The sequence below is a fragment of the Corythoichthys intestinalis genome, chromosome 22 (genome assembly GCF_030265065.1).
Source record: "Corythoichthys intestinalis isolate RoL2023-P3 chromosome 22, ASM3026506v1, whole genome shotgun sequence".
Lineage (NCBI taxonomy): Eukaryota > Metazoa > Chordata > Actinopteri > Syngnathiformes > Syngnathidae > Corythoichthys > Corythoichthys intestinalis.
The window spans coordinates 8,569,408-8,582,540 of NC_080416.1; the positions used below are offsets into that span (position 1 = coordinate 8,569,408).

At 40.0% G+C, this 13,133-nt stretch overlaps 1 protein-coding gene across 1 annotated transcript in view; it reads right to left on the reverse strand.

Annotated features, from left to right (window-relative positions):
* Positions 1–3,113: 3,113 nt before the first annotated feature.
* Positions 3,114–13,133, reverse strand: part of triqk (triple QxxK/R motif containing) — a 148,414-nt gene continuing 138,394 nt past the window's right edge. Inside the window, exon 5 of the transcript XR_009061927.1 lies at positions 3,114–3,232. The gene's annotated coding sequence lies outside the window, so the exon portion shown is untranslated. The remainder of the gene's footprint in view (positions 3,233–13,133) is intronic.

Sequence of the window (13,133 nt, forward strand, 5' to 3'; positions counted from 1 at the left end):
AAGAATGTTAATAATGTAAATGCCATCTTGAGGATTTATTGTCATAATAAACAAATACAGTACTTATGTACTGTATGTTGAATGTATATATTCGTCCGAGTTTTATTCATTTTTTTCTTAATGCATTGCCAAAATGTATATGAGCGGGAAAAATTATCGGGAATGATTGGAATTGAATCAGGAGCAAAAAAAAAAAGCAATCGGATCGGGAAATATCGGGATCGGCAGATACTCAAACTAAAACGATCGGGATCGGATCAGGAGCAAAAAAACATGATCAGAACAACCCTAATTTTTATATTAAATTGCCTTTCAAGATGACATATCTGTTCTACGTGTTGGATTTTATCGAGTAAATTTCCCCCAAAAATGCGACTTATTACTCCGGTGCGACTTATATATGTTTTTTTTCTCTTCGTCGGGCATTTTATGGTTGGTGTGACTTATACTCAGGGGCGACTTGTAGTCCGAAAAATACAGTAATTACAGTTACAAATTACTTCTCCAAAAAGTAATTGCGTTAGTAACTCAGTTACCTGAATGTAAGAGTAATTAGTTACCTGGCAAAGTAACTTGATATTTTTCATTGGGTTTTTTTCCCCTCCAAAAAAAAAAAAAAAAAAGGTCGCACAATGTGAAGTTTAAATTTTTTGGGGACAATTGGCCCTAGACCAATTCTTTACCCTAAACTTAACTAGACACAGGGGTATTTTGGATATTGCGATAACTAGATAGTAACCTTTGCTATGTGTGGAAGTCATTTATCAACCATTAAAGTTGTTAAAATGCTCCCGTTATTGCATTAGTCCCCTTCTGTCTTCTTTCGACATGTGTAAGTTTTAAAACTGTTTCATCATTTAAAAATAGATTTAAGTCAAGATTTTGCCGATTTAGGAGCATTTTAGATATAAAGTTACTTAGGTTTGCTAGGAAGGTTCTCTACAACAGAGCCTTCCTGAGAGGTCTACTGCTTTAAGATGGTGGCTGTTTATTAACGCATCTAGTTCTTTATACATGTTGCTTTGATAACTTTTTCCTGTGTGCATTGTCTTACGCCACTGACAAGGACATTCTCCTGTTTCAACAAGTTATCCTTTACCACCATATGCCCTGTCTTTCTTATATATTATATCCTCTGGTTGTCTTACGTCTCTGGCCGTTCTTAATTTATATTGCTTTTTTTGTGTAGCCATCGCAAATTATACTCAGTGACAGCCAACAAACACTTTTGATTTTTTCATTAAAAACAAATCTTAATTCTATTAATTCATTTATACTTCAACCTCACTATTTTTTATTTTTTTACAACAGAAAAGGTAACAACAGTGGCAGTCAGATACCATTTTAATTTTTTCAGGTCATTCATTGTCAGACAGAAGCAGCACGGCAAAATGCCATGCTAAAAAATAAGTAAAAATATCAAAATGGCTTACCTCTTAGGGGTAGGCAATTGATCATCATTGTCATCTGTAGGACTGTGGCCCCCAACAGAATGTTAATCTCGCTTCATCTTGCTGGCGTTAAACTGGTCTTTTGGACGTCCGCACAAGATGATCCATTTTTGGAGTTTTTGGCTTGGAACAGTATAAAGAAAACATCCTTCATATGTCGTAATGTCTAGAGTCGTTTTTTACAAGTTCCATAGCAGCAGTGTTTACTCAGCATGTTCTCTTTTGAAAGATTACTAGCAGAAAACAAGGAGTAGTAACATAGGTTGTATGCGAGGGCGCTTCTATGTTGAACCCCTTCCGGTTTACGATGGTGATGTCACGCAGTCTTGCGGTCTAAAAATAGCAATCGGGCAGTATGCTATTTGACTGTATTGGAAGTCTAGCACCGTCAATGGCACTGAAACCAGAGCATTTAAAGTCAGTCATATACAGGTCAATTTCTGTTCATTTTAGGGCATTTACAGGTTACTTCCTGTTTATTTCGAGTCATTTCCTATTTATTTTGGAACATTCTTGAGTCACTTCCTTTTCAGTAACCCAAATCAATAGGAAATGACCCGTAAATGCACCAAAATCAACAGGAAGTGACCCGTAAATGCCCCAAAAGGAAAAGGAAGTGACTGAAAATCAACAGAAAACGACTTCAAATGCCCCAAAATGAACTCATTGCCTGGCATTAGCTGCCACTGACAGCCATAAACGTCCAATCCGTTTGATCTTCAAACGGATCGGATGTCTACTAGTGGTAAACTTATCCCAATTCACTGCAGACAGATGAAATAAAATCAATATAAAAATTAAGTCATTTAAATCCTACGACACAAAATCTAATGCTTTTCAAAGAAACTTTACCAAAATTTGTACATTTAGTTCTTTTTAAGACCCTGTTCGAAGCACTAAACAGACTAGTAACGCTAAACTGCGGCAGTTTCCCGTTTTCGTCACGTCGGAGACTGATAACGCCGATAAATCCTGTCCGCGCTTCCCATTAAAGTAAAACCGAGGGCCGGGCGCCTACCTTTCCCCGCCCGCCCATCGGTGTTCGCGCCAGATGTGCGTCCCCGCTTTACGATGCGGTGCCAGCGTGCCGAAGAGGCGCACCCCATTAATCTCCTCCTTGGGGGACGCCTATATTACACTTTTAAGAGTCCCCCCGCCCCCTTTTTTCCCGACGCCATCAATCGTCCCATCTGCCTCGCCGTAAAGCCTCTACCCTTCTCCTCCGCACTTTCTTCTGTCACTTCGTCTAATTCATCGGCACGCACCCCCCACCCCACCCCGGGCCCCCACCTGCCAGCTGGGAAGCCATTTCACGGGGGTCTGCCACGCTGATCACGCCATTACGATTATTGACTGTATTAAGCCGAGATGGCGAGGCAAGGGGAGCCTTGGGATGAGAACACGTCAGATGAATTGACAGGCGATGAATAATCATGTTTCAGTGCCAAGGACGGCAATAGACGTCCGATCCAATCAGACTGGGAGGGGCTACAGATCGTTTGATCGAATTTTGCAATGAAAATTGACCTTTTGAACACAAATATGCAATATTTTGGGATGCATTTTGAGAAAATAATGCAATCAAAAATGTTCTGTTTTTGAATGAGGAAGTTATCCACATATTTTCAAGATTTTTTTTTCATTGAAAAATTTTTTCATCACCTTGTCCAATGCAGATTCTTGACTGTTGCCACCTTGTCCAATGCAGATTCTTGAGCCAAGGTGATGATGCTGGAACTTTTGTTTGATGCTGTTCCAGTGAGATTTACAAAGATGACTGCCTGAAGAAAACATCAAAATTCCCTCAGTCCCTGATGATAGGAGGCTGCATGTCAGGCAAATGCACTGGGGAGATGGCTGTGGTTAAATCTTCAATAAATGCTTGTTTACATTGAAATTTTAGACAGCTTTCTTATCCCTTCAATTGAAAATACAGTGCCCTCCATAATTATTGGCACCCCTGGTTAAGATGTGTTTTTTAGCTTCTAATATTTTTTATTTTATTTTATTTTTTTCAAATAATATGGGACCTTAATGGCAAAAAAGAGAAAAATCCAACCCTCAATACAAGTGCATTCATTCAGTGGGGGAAAAATCCCACATAAAGAAAAAAATATTTGACATCAAATAATGTGTGTCACAATTATTAGCACCCCTGGTGTTAATATTTTGTACAACCCTCTTTTGCCAACAAAACAAGGTCTGGGGACTGAGATGGCCATGGAAGGAGCTTGATTTTGTGTCTGCTGAACCATCTCTGTATAGATTTGGCCATATGTTTACGGTCATTGTCTTGCTGATAGACCCAGTGATGACCCATCTTCAGCTTTCGGGCAGAGGGCAACAGATTTTGATTTAAAATGTCCTGGTATTTCAAAGCATTCATGATGCCATGCACCCTAACAAGGTTCCCAGGGCCTTTGGAAGCAAAACAGTCCCACAGCATCACTGACCCACCCCCATACTTCACAGTGGGTATGAGGTGCTTTTCAGCATGTGCATCTTTCGTGGCACGCCAGACTCACTTAGAGTGTTTGTTGCCAAAAAGCTCAATCTTGGTCTCATCTGACCAAAGCACACGTTCCCAGGCTTCAACTGCTTGAAGCCTGGGACCGTGGGAAGGCTTCAACTGCTTGAAGCCTGGGACCGTGGAAAGGCTTCAACTGGGACTGTGTGCTTTGGTCAGATGAGACCAACATTTTTTTTTTCTTTTTGTTTTGTAACAATAACAACAACATTTGGGTAGTTTTGTAGTGAGGCGGTAGATCAATGTCAGATCAATTGACAGGCAATGAATAATCATGTTTTAATGCTATGGACGGCGATTGACATCCAGTCCATTCGGACTGGGTTAGGGTTAGGGTTAGTGGCAGAAATCGTTCGATCACATTGCGCAATTAAACTTTTTCGCACAAAAACACAATATTTTGCCATTAAAAAAAAAGATTAATTAGTAGAATTGCTATTAAAGAGAAAATACAATATTTCGAGATCGAAAACGCAACCAGAAATGTTCTATTTTTGAATGAGCAAGTTATCCATTTGAACCATTCTCCTACTTGAAAACATAAGAGAGGCCTGTAATTGACAACATGGGTAAACCTCAACCATGAGAGACAGAATGTGGGGGGAAAAAAACAGTAAATTACATTGTTTGATTTTTAAAGAATTTATTTCCAAATTAGAAAGGAAAATAAGTATTTGGTCACCTACAAACAAGCAAGATTTCTGGCTGTCAAAGAACTTCTTCTAACAGGGTCTAACGAGGTCTAGCGAGGCTCCACTCGTTACCTGTATTAATGACACCTGTTTTAACTCATTATCGGTATAAAAGACACCTGTCCACAACCTCAGTCAGTCACACTCCAAACTCCACGATAGCCAAGACCAAAGAGCTGTCAAAGGACACCAGAGACAAAATTGTAGACCTGCACCAGGCTGGGAAGACTGAATCTGCAATAGGTAAAACGCTTGGTGTAAAGGAATCAACTGTGGGAGCAATTATTAGAAAATGGAAGACATACAAGACCACTGATAATCTCCCTCGATCTGGGGCTCCAAGATCTTACCCAGTGGTGTCAAAATGATAACAAGAACGGTGAGCAAAAATCCCAGAACCACACGGGGGGACCTATTGAATGACCTACAGAGAGCTAGGACCACAGTAACAAAGCCTACTATCAGTAACACAATGCGCTGCCAGGGACTCGAATCCTGCACTGCCAGACGTGTCCCCCTGCTGAAGAAAGTACACGTCCAGGCCCGTCTGCGGTTCGCTAGAGAGCATTTGGATGATCCAGAAGAGGACTGGGAGAATGTGTTATGGTCAGATAAAACCAAAATAGAACTTTTTGGTAGAAACACAGGTTCTCGTGTTTAGAGGAGAAAGAATTCTGAATTGCATTCGAAGAACACCATACCCACTATGAAGCATGGGGGTGGCAACATCATGCTTTGGGGCTGTTTTTCTGCAAAGGGACCAGGACGACTGATCTGTGCAAAGGAAAGAATGAATGGGGCCATGTATCGAGAGATTTTGTGTGAAAATCTCCTTCCATCAGCATGGGCATTGAAGATGAGACGTGGCTGGGTCTTTCATTATGACAATGATCTCAAACACACAGCCAGGGCAACAAAGGAGTGGCTTTGTAAGAAGCATTTCAAGGTCCTGGAGTGGCCTAGCCAGTCTCCAGATCTCAACCCCATAGAAAATCTGTGGAGGGAGTTGAAAGTCCGTGTTGCCCAACGACAGCCCCAAAACATCACTGTTCTAGAGGAGATCTGCATGGAAGAATGGGCCAAAATACCAGCAACAGTGTGTGAAAAGCTTGTGAAGAGTTAGAGGAAACGTTTGGCCTCCGTTATTGCCAACAAAGATATATAAGAAAGTATTGAGATGAACTTTTTGTATTGACCAAATACTTATTTTCCACCATGATTTGCAAATAAATTCTTTAAAAAATCAAACAATGTGACTTTCTGTTTTTTTTTTCTACATTCTGTCTCTCATGGGTGAGTTTTGCCCATGTTGACAATTACAGGCCTCTCTAATATTCTCAAGTGGGAGAACTTGCACAATTAGTGGTTGACTAAATACTTATTCCCCCCCCCGTATATGTTTTTTTTTCCCCTCTTCATTGCGCATTTTTGGGTTGGTGCGACTTATACTCAGGTGCGACTTATAGACCGAAAAATACGGTTTGGGGGGGGGGGGGGTTTCCTTCATTTTTATCTTCAGAAAGACATACATTTTGTTTTTTTTTGTTTTTTTTTTGGGTATTTTACATTTTCAGGTAAAAGTACAGGACAAAAGTGAAACCATAACTGTATACACTGTAGTTCACAGTTTAGATTAGCCTTAAATTATTAGAGGTATGCCGAGATCAAATTCTAGGCTAGCTTTCGAATCCTATTCATTATTCATATCCGATGCTTATTCCGATAAACATTCAAATCTTTAACCCGCAAATCTGACAATGATCACAGCGCCAACATTTTATTTACGTTCTTATTTATTGCGCTCGATTTTATTATTTATTATCCAAATTGCATTCTGGGCACTAAGTGCTACATAAAATCCAAATGAGTACCGGTAGACGACCACAAAATATCCCGTTGGAATTTTCTTTTAATGCGTTGTGCCCGAAAGCGCAATTACGTCACAAAGAAGAAATTTCGGAAGCCATTACGGGCGTCGGAGGCAGGTTTGGAGGTATCTCAATCCGCAGGGGTTCGCCTTCCCTCCCGGTGGAAGTTGGCGAGGCGTGGCGCCGCGCGGCGAGTGTTACTTAGCGCCGGGTTACGGCGGCGGTCACGCTGCGTCCCGTATGGCGGCGCGCGAAGGCAACAGCGTGCGAACGCCGTCTGGCCTAACAGCTGCCGCCGTGACGCATTTTTAGGACGCGCTCCAAAAAAAGAAAAGGTAGAGAGGTGGGAAAGTAAACAAGCTGTTTGGCGGCGGCACTCGACTGCTCGCCGTTTTTATTTGCGTTTATTTGTCGGTCGTTATTTGGTGACCTGATGCTATGGGGGAGATTTACAGTGTTTAAACTGGTTAAAGAACAGTTTTTTTAAACAGTTGGAACAGAATTGAACCCTTTCGGGGATAGTGAGTTATTAAAAAGTTAGCATTAGCGTTAACTCAATTCACTGCCACACCATGTCACAGAGTCTGTGTAGTGGTAGATGGTAAAGGTTATTGAAAATGGCAATGGATGGCCAATCCATTTTAACTGGGAGTTGTGGCTGTGGAAAGGTTTCTGAGGTGAGAGTTTATTCATAAGGCGATGGACATCCAAGCCATTTAAATGGACCTATTGCAAATCCCCCCCAACACCCTTGCAAAACTGTCAACCGAAGGCTCTGTCAAATTTCCCGGCAAGGCCCAGAACCAAAAGTGGTATTTGCCATGTGGCATTTTTTTTCCATTTGCCAAAATGGATTTTGCCCTGTGGCATTTTTTTTGCCAGGTGGCATTTTTTTTGCCATGTGGCATAATGGATTTTGCCACAAGGCAAAAAAAAATGCCACATGGCAATATCAATGTTGCCACGTGGCAAAAAAAGCCACATGGACAAAAAAAAAAAAAGCTACATCGCAAAATCTATTTTGCCACACGGCAAAAAAATGCCACATGGCAAATGGCAAAAAAATGCCACATGGCAAAATCCATTTTGCCGTATGGCCACATAAATTTTGCCACATGGCAAAATCCATTTTGCCACATGGCAATATCAATGTTGCCACATGGCAAAAAAAGCCACATGGCAAAAAAAAAATAATGGTACATGGCAAAATCCATTTTGCCACATGGGAAAAAAATGCCACATGGCAAAATCCAAAAAGCTACAGTACATGGCATAATCCATTTTGCCACATGGCAAAAAAATTCTACATGGCAAAATTCATTTTGCCACATGGCAAAAAAATGGCACATGGCAATATCAATTTTGCCACATGGCAATTTCACTGTTGCCACATGGCAAAAAAAAAAAGCCAATTGGCAAAAAAAAAAATGGTACATGTCAAAATCTATTTTGCCACATAGCAAAAAAATGCCACATGGGAAAAAAATGCCACATGGCAAAATGCATTTTGTCATATGGCAACATAAATTTTGCCACATGGCAAAAAAAAAGCTACATTACATGGCAAAATCCATTTTGACACATGGCAAAAAAAATGCTACATGGCAAAATTCATTTTGCCACATGGCAAAAAAATGCCACATGGCAATATCAATTTTGCCACATGGCAATATCAATGTTGCCACATGGTAAAAAAAAAAAAAAAAGCCACATGGCAAAAAAATGCTACAGTACATGGCAAAATCCATTTTGCTACATGGCAAAAAAATGCTAGATTGCAAAATTCATTTTGCCACATGGCAAAAAAATGCCACATGGCAATATCAATTTTGCCACATGGCAAAAAATGCCACATGGCAATATCAATGTTGCCACATGGCAAAAAAAAGCCACGTGGCAAAAAAAGAAAATGCTACATGGCAAAATCTATTTTGCCACATGGCAAAAACAATGCCACACGGCAAAATCTATTTTGCCGTATAGCAACATCAATTTTGCCACATGGCAATATCAATGTTGCCACATGGCAAAAAAAAAGCCACATGGCAAAAAAATGCTACAGTACATGGCAAAATCCATTTTGACACATGGCAAAAAAAATGCTACATGGCAAAATTCATTTTGCCACATGGCAATATCAATTTTGCCACATGGCAAAAAAAAAGCCACATGGCAAAAAAAAAAAATGCTACATGGCAAAATCTATTTTGCCATATAGCAACATCAATTTTGCCACATGGCAAAAAAAAAGCCACATGGCAACAAAAATGCTACAGTACATGGCAAAAAGGAAAAGAGAAAGGATTCAAATTAAATTTTGCTGCCTCAAGTATTTGTTTAATTCAAGTGGTTCCGACACAACACTTCTCATTTTTAAATACATATAAAGTCATATTTTTATTTATTTTTTTCTATTTTAAAAATTCCATTTATTATGCAACTTTTAACGCAACCATCCCCGTGAGTTACGAGTTTTCCCAACAACGTTACGACGTTATTCTCCTCCATCAAATCTCTCTGATGCAAATCTCAATGATTATTAATTGCCACTGTGCTTCATAAAGCCAACCTATGAAGCGATATACAAGCGACGCCGTGGCGTTTGGCAGCGCGCCGCCAAAAGCTGGCCGAGGAGGCGCCCGATCCAAAAAAAACGCACGCCGGGGAGCTTCCTTCTGCTTCCCTTCACGTTGGCCGCGTATTCCTCGCGGGAGGTTAGCGGCGAAAGACGTCGGCCAATTATTTTGGGCACGGACGCTCGTCCGTCGACCAATAAAAGCGCGGAAAGTAGAACCTAGCTCGAAATGGAGCATAATATGAGCCAGATGGGGAGGGAGAAGGCATCCCAATGCTGGAAATGTGTTTTCTCATGTGCGCAAATTACACTGTCGCCTCATCGGGTGGCGTCAATCAAAGCACAAGCTGTGATAAGTGTGGGGTATCTTTTGCTTTCATTACTCAAAATATTGCTAAAAATAATATATCCGCTCTGAGATTGTAGCAGAACGAAGATAAATCAGGAACAAATCGGTTTTTCGAAATAATCCCAGAGGGCAAAGGGCGCGTTCTGAAAATTGATAAGAATACGACAAAAAAATGATAATGTTGCTAACATAAAGTACAAAGAAAAGTCTTGTAAGAACAAAAAATTGTATGTTTTCTGAGATGAAAGTTGCAATATTGTGACAAAAATGTACAAAAAAAAAAAAAAGTTTGGAAAGTAGTGCAGTACGCAAGTAAAAGAACACGTTATAAGGATGGATGTTGGAGTATTATGAGGTTTTGGTGATGTAAAAACCTAGGAGTTCTATATGACCCAGACCTATCATTTAAAGCTCATATCAAACAACCCTGCAGAACAGCATTTTTTTCACCTGCGCAACATAGCCAAAATTAGAACTATTCTGTCTAAAAGCGATGCAGAAAAATTCATTCACGCGTTCGTTACATCTAGATTGGATTACTGTAACTACTTACTCGCAGCTTGTCCTAAAAGTTCCCTAAAAGGTCTTCAGCTCGTCCATAACGCAGCAGCAAGACTTTTAACAGGAACTAATAGAAGAGATCACATCCCTGTGCTCCAAGCACTTCACTGGCTTCCAGTCGGGTTTAGAATTCAATTTCAAATCCTCCTTCTTACATTTAAGACCATTAATGGTTTGGGGCCATCTTATCTCACAGATGCTCTGGTTTCATACCACCCCAACAGAACACTTCGTTCTCAGAATGCAGGTCTACTGGTAGTTACCAAGCTCCTGTCTTATGGAATCAGCTTCCAGCTAATATTAAAGAGGCCGACACAGTCTGCACATTTAAAATTAGACTAAAAACGTTTTGACGCTCAGCAAATGATGTAACTAAAAAAAGGCAGTTTACAGTGTGGGCAATAACGCAGCCGTTGTTTTTCCTCTACTGTTTGATCGCTTATAGGAAGGCAGGTTCGCTGGAGGTCAAAATGTCTTTGGATGGCCAAAATAAAAAAAAAACTCGTCGCGATCAGCCATCTTTGTTGTTTACATTTGCTTGGAACGCTTTGAGGTCGGAACTGGTACCATCCGAGTGGGATAGATCCGACTTCCCACTTCTCTGGAATGCAGCATAAAAGTGTTGGATGGTGCGTCTTTACTCACGAGTGATAATGCCTCGTCATCCAGAATGAATTCTTCGGCAATGACTCTTGTTATTCCCTGGGATTTGGGACTGTCGAGTGCCAGTTTGTCACGCATAGCAAAAGTTTCTGCCAGTGTTAGTTGCGTAGGACCTTTCTTTTTGTCTTTGGTTTTCTTAGCATACTGCTTATATTGTTTGTGGTGGTATGTCGCTAAATGCTTGATTAGGTTGGTTGTATTAAAACTTCTTACAGCTTTACCACCACGCTTGACTTTATTGTGGCATATGTTGCACTCTGCCTCTTCGTCTTTGTCGTCCTTTAAGGTGAAATGATCCCACACAGCTGACATTTTTACCGATAAAGTCTCTCGGTAAATTGGGAGACGGTAATGTAGTGTGTTGAAGGAGTGCCGTAAAATGCGGACCGGATTTTAGGGAAACCGAAGCAAAAACTGGAATGGATTATGTATATCGGTGCGCTGGAAAACCCGCACCGGATTTAAAAAAAAAAACTGGATTGGAAGTCTGGATCGGAATTTTTCCGTGTCGGCCGATCCGATACCGATGCGCATTTTTTTTTGCCCATATCGGCGTCCGATCCGATCCAAATATCGGATTGGGACATCTCTAAAATAAACATTTGAAAAAAATACATTCTTCAATTGGAATTTAATGAAAATAAAATTGGAATATTACGAGGAAAAAAAACAATTCACAATTCTCACAGCCACAACTTTTAGCAATTTCGTTGTATAAGACTCGTCTTGAACGCTTACAGTAAAGCTTCTCTGCTTCTTGTCATTGAACGCTTTTAACAGTGAGCAGACTATTATGACCCGCCTGTAAATGAGGAGCTGCCAGCTTGCGACGGCGACGTGACGGAGAGCAGACGGAATCACTTGGCAGCTCGCTTGGATAGCGCAGGAATGCCGCCACAAACTAGACGCTGGTACTCGCTCATCGGGTCACAAATCACGTTCGGGCACAGTTTTCATTTCAGTTCTGGTCGGTTCACTGCAGTGTACTTCGTATCGTTAAACTACAACATTTAGAACTTTCTTTTCCAGTTTTTGTTCCAGTTCATTTAAGATTCATATTGATCATCCATTTAGAATTGCTAACAATGGGAACAAAAGTTTCCGTAACATTTCTGCAACAGTAAAAACGAAAAGGTACGATTTGCGATGCAAGGCTCACGATAACGAAGATCTAACAATATGACGATTATCGATTCATTTGTCAGGAACTTATTCTACGAGATTCTACGATACAAATAATAAACAGAAAAACAAGCTACAGTCATGTGAAAAAAAAAATGGTATGAAAACGTCATGGTTTCAAAACCACTAAAATTTTCTGTCATACCGTAGTAAGGTATCAGCTATTTTTTTACATCCCAAAAAAACCTCCTAAAACCACCGACATCCAACAACTGCTCTTGGCACAGTTATAAATATAACACACAAGAAAACGCAACGGGTTTCACACACTCAGTTTACAAAAGTAAGTACTGTACAAAAGTAGTGTACAAGAGTAGCAAGTGTACAAAATTAGTGTACAAGAGTAGGGAACAAAAGTAGTGTACAAAAGTAATAAGTAGAGATGCCGATCGATCGGGTCCGATTACGTCATTTTCAAAGTATCAGAATCGGCAAAAAAATATCGGCCATGCCTTTTTTTAATTTAAAAATGTTTTTTTCATTAAATCGTTTTCTAATTGTATTTAACGTTACAGACATAATATGTTATACTCATCCAGTCTTTAGTTTAGGCTTAAGGTAGGATTATCAACTTTATCCCGATAACGGCGGTAATTAATTTTTAAAAAAATGTATCACGTTAAAATATTTAATGCAATTAATGCATGGGCTGCACGACCCACTCACGCATTGTCGCGCTCAATCTGTAATGGCGCCGTTTTACCTATATAGAGAGATAAAAGGCAGCGTACAATGAGTAGAATGAATTTTGACAGCCTTTGGAGCCTTTTTTTAATTGGATAAAGCCTTACAATCCCTCTCCCTACGATTAGAAATATCATGAGAAGCAATGTGAGGAAGCAAGGTAGCAATTGATCTTTTTCTTAACACCTTGTTATTTCCCAACCCAGATAAGATATATCAATTGGTAGCACTACGCACAGTCATGGTTCCACTTCCCATCATGCATTTGGGCATGGCTACAGTATCATTTACTGAAAGCTCAACAAATATACTAGATGGCAATATTTAGTCACAATATACAAAGTCACAAGTCTTTCTATCCGTGGATCCCTCTCACAGAAAGAATGTTAATAATGTAAATGCCATCTTGAAGGATTTATTGTCATAATAAACAAATACAGTACTTATGTACTGTATGTTGAATGCATATATTCGTCCGAGTTTTATTCATTTTTTTCTTAATGCATTGTCAAAATGTATATGATCAGGAAAAATTATCGGGAATGATTGAAATTGAATCGGGAGCAAAAAAAAAGCTATCA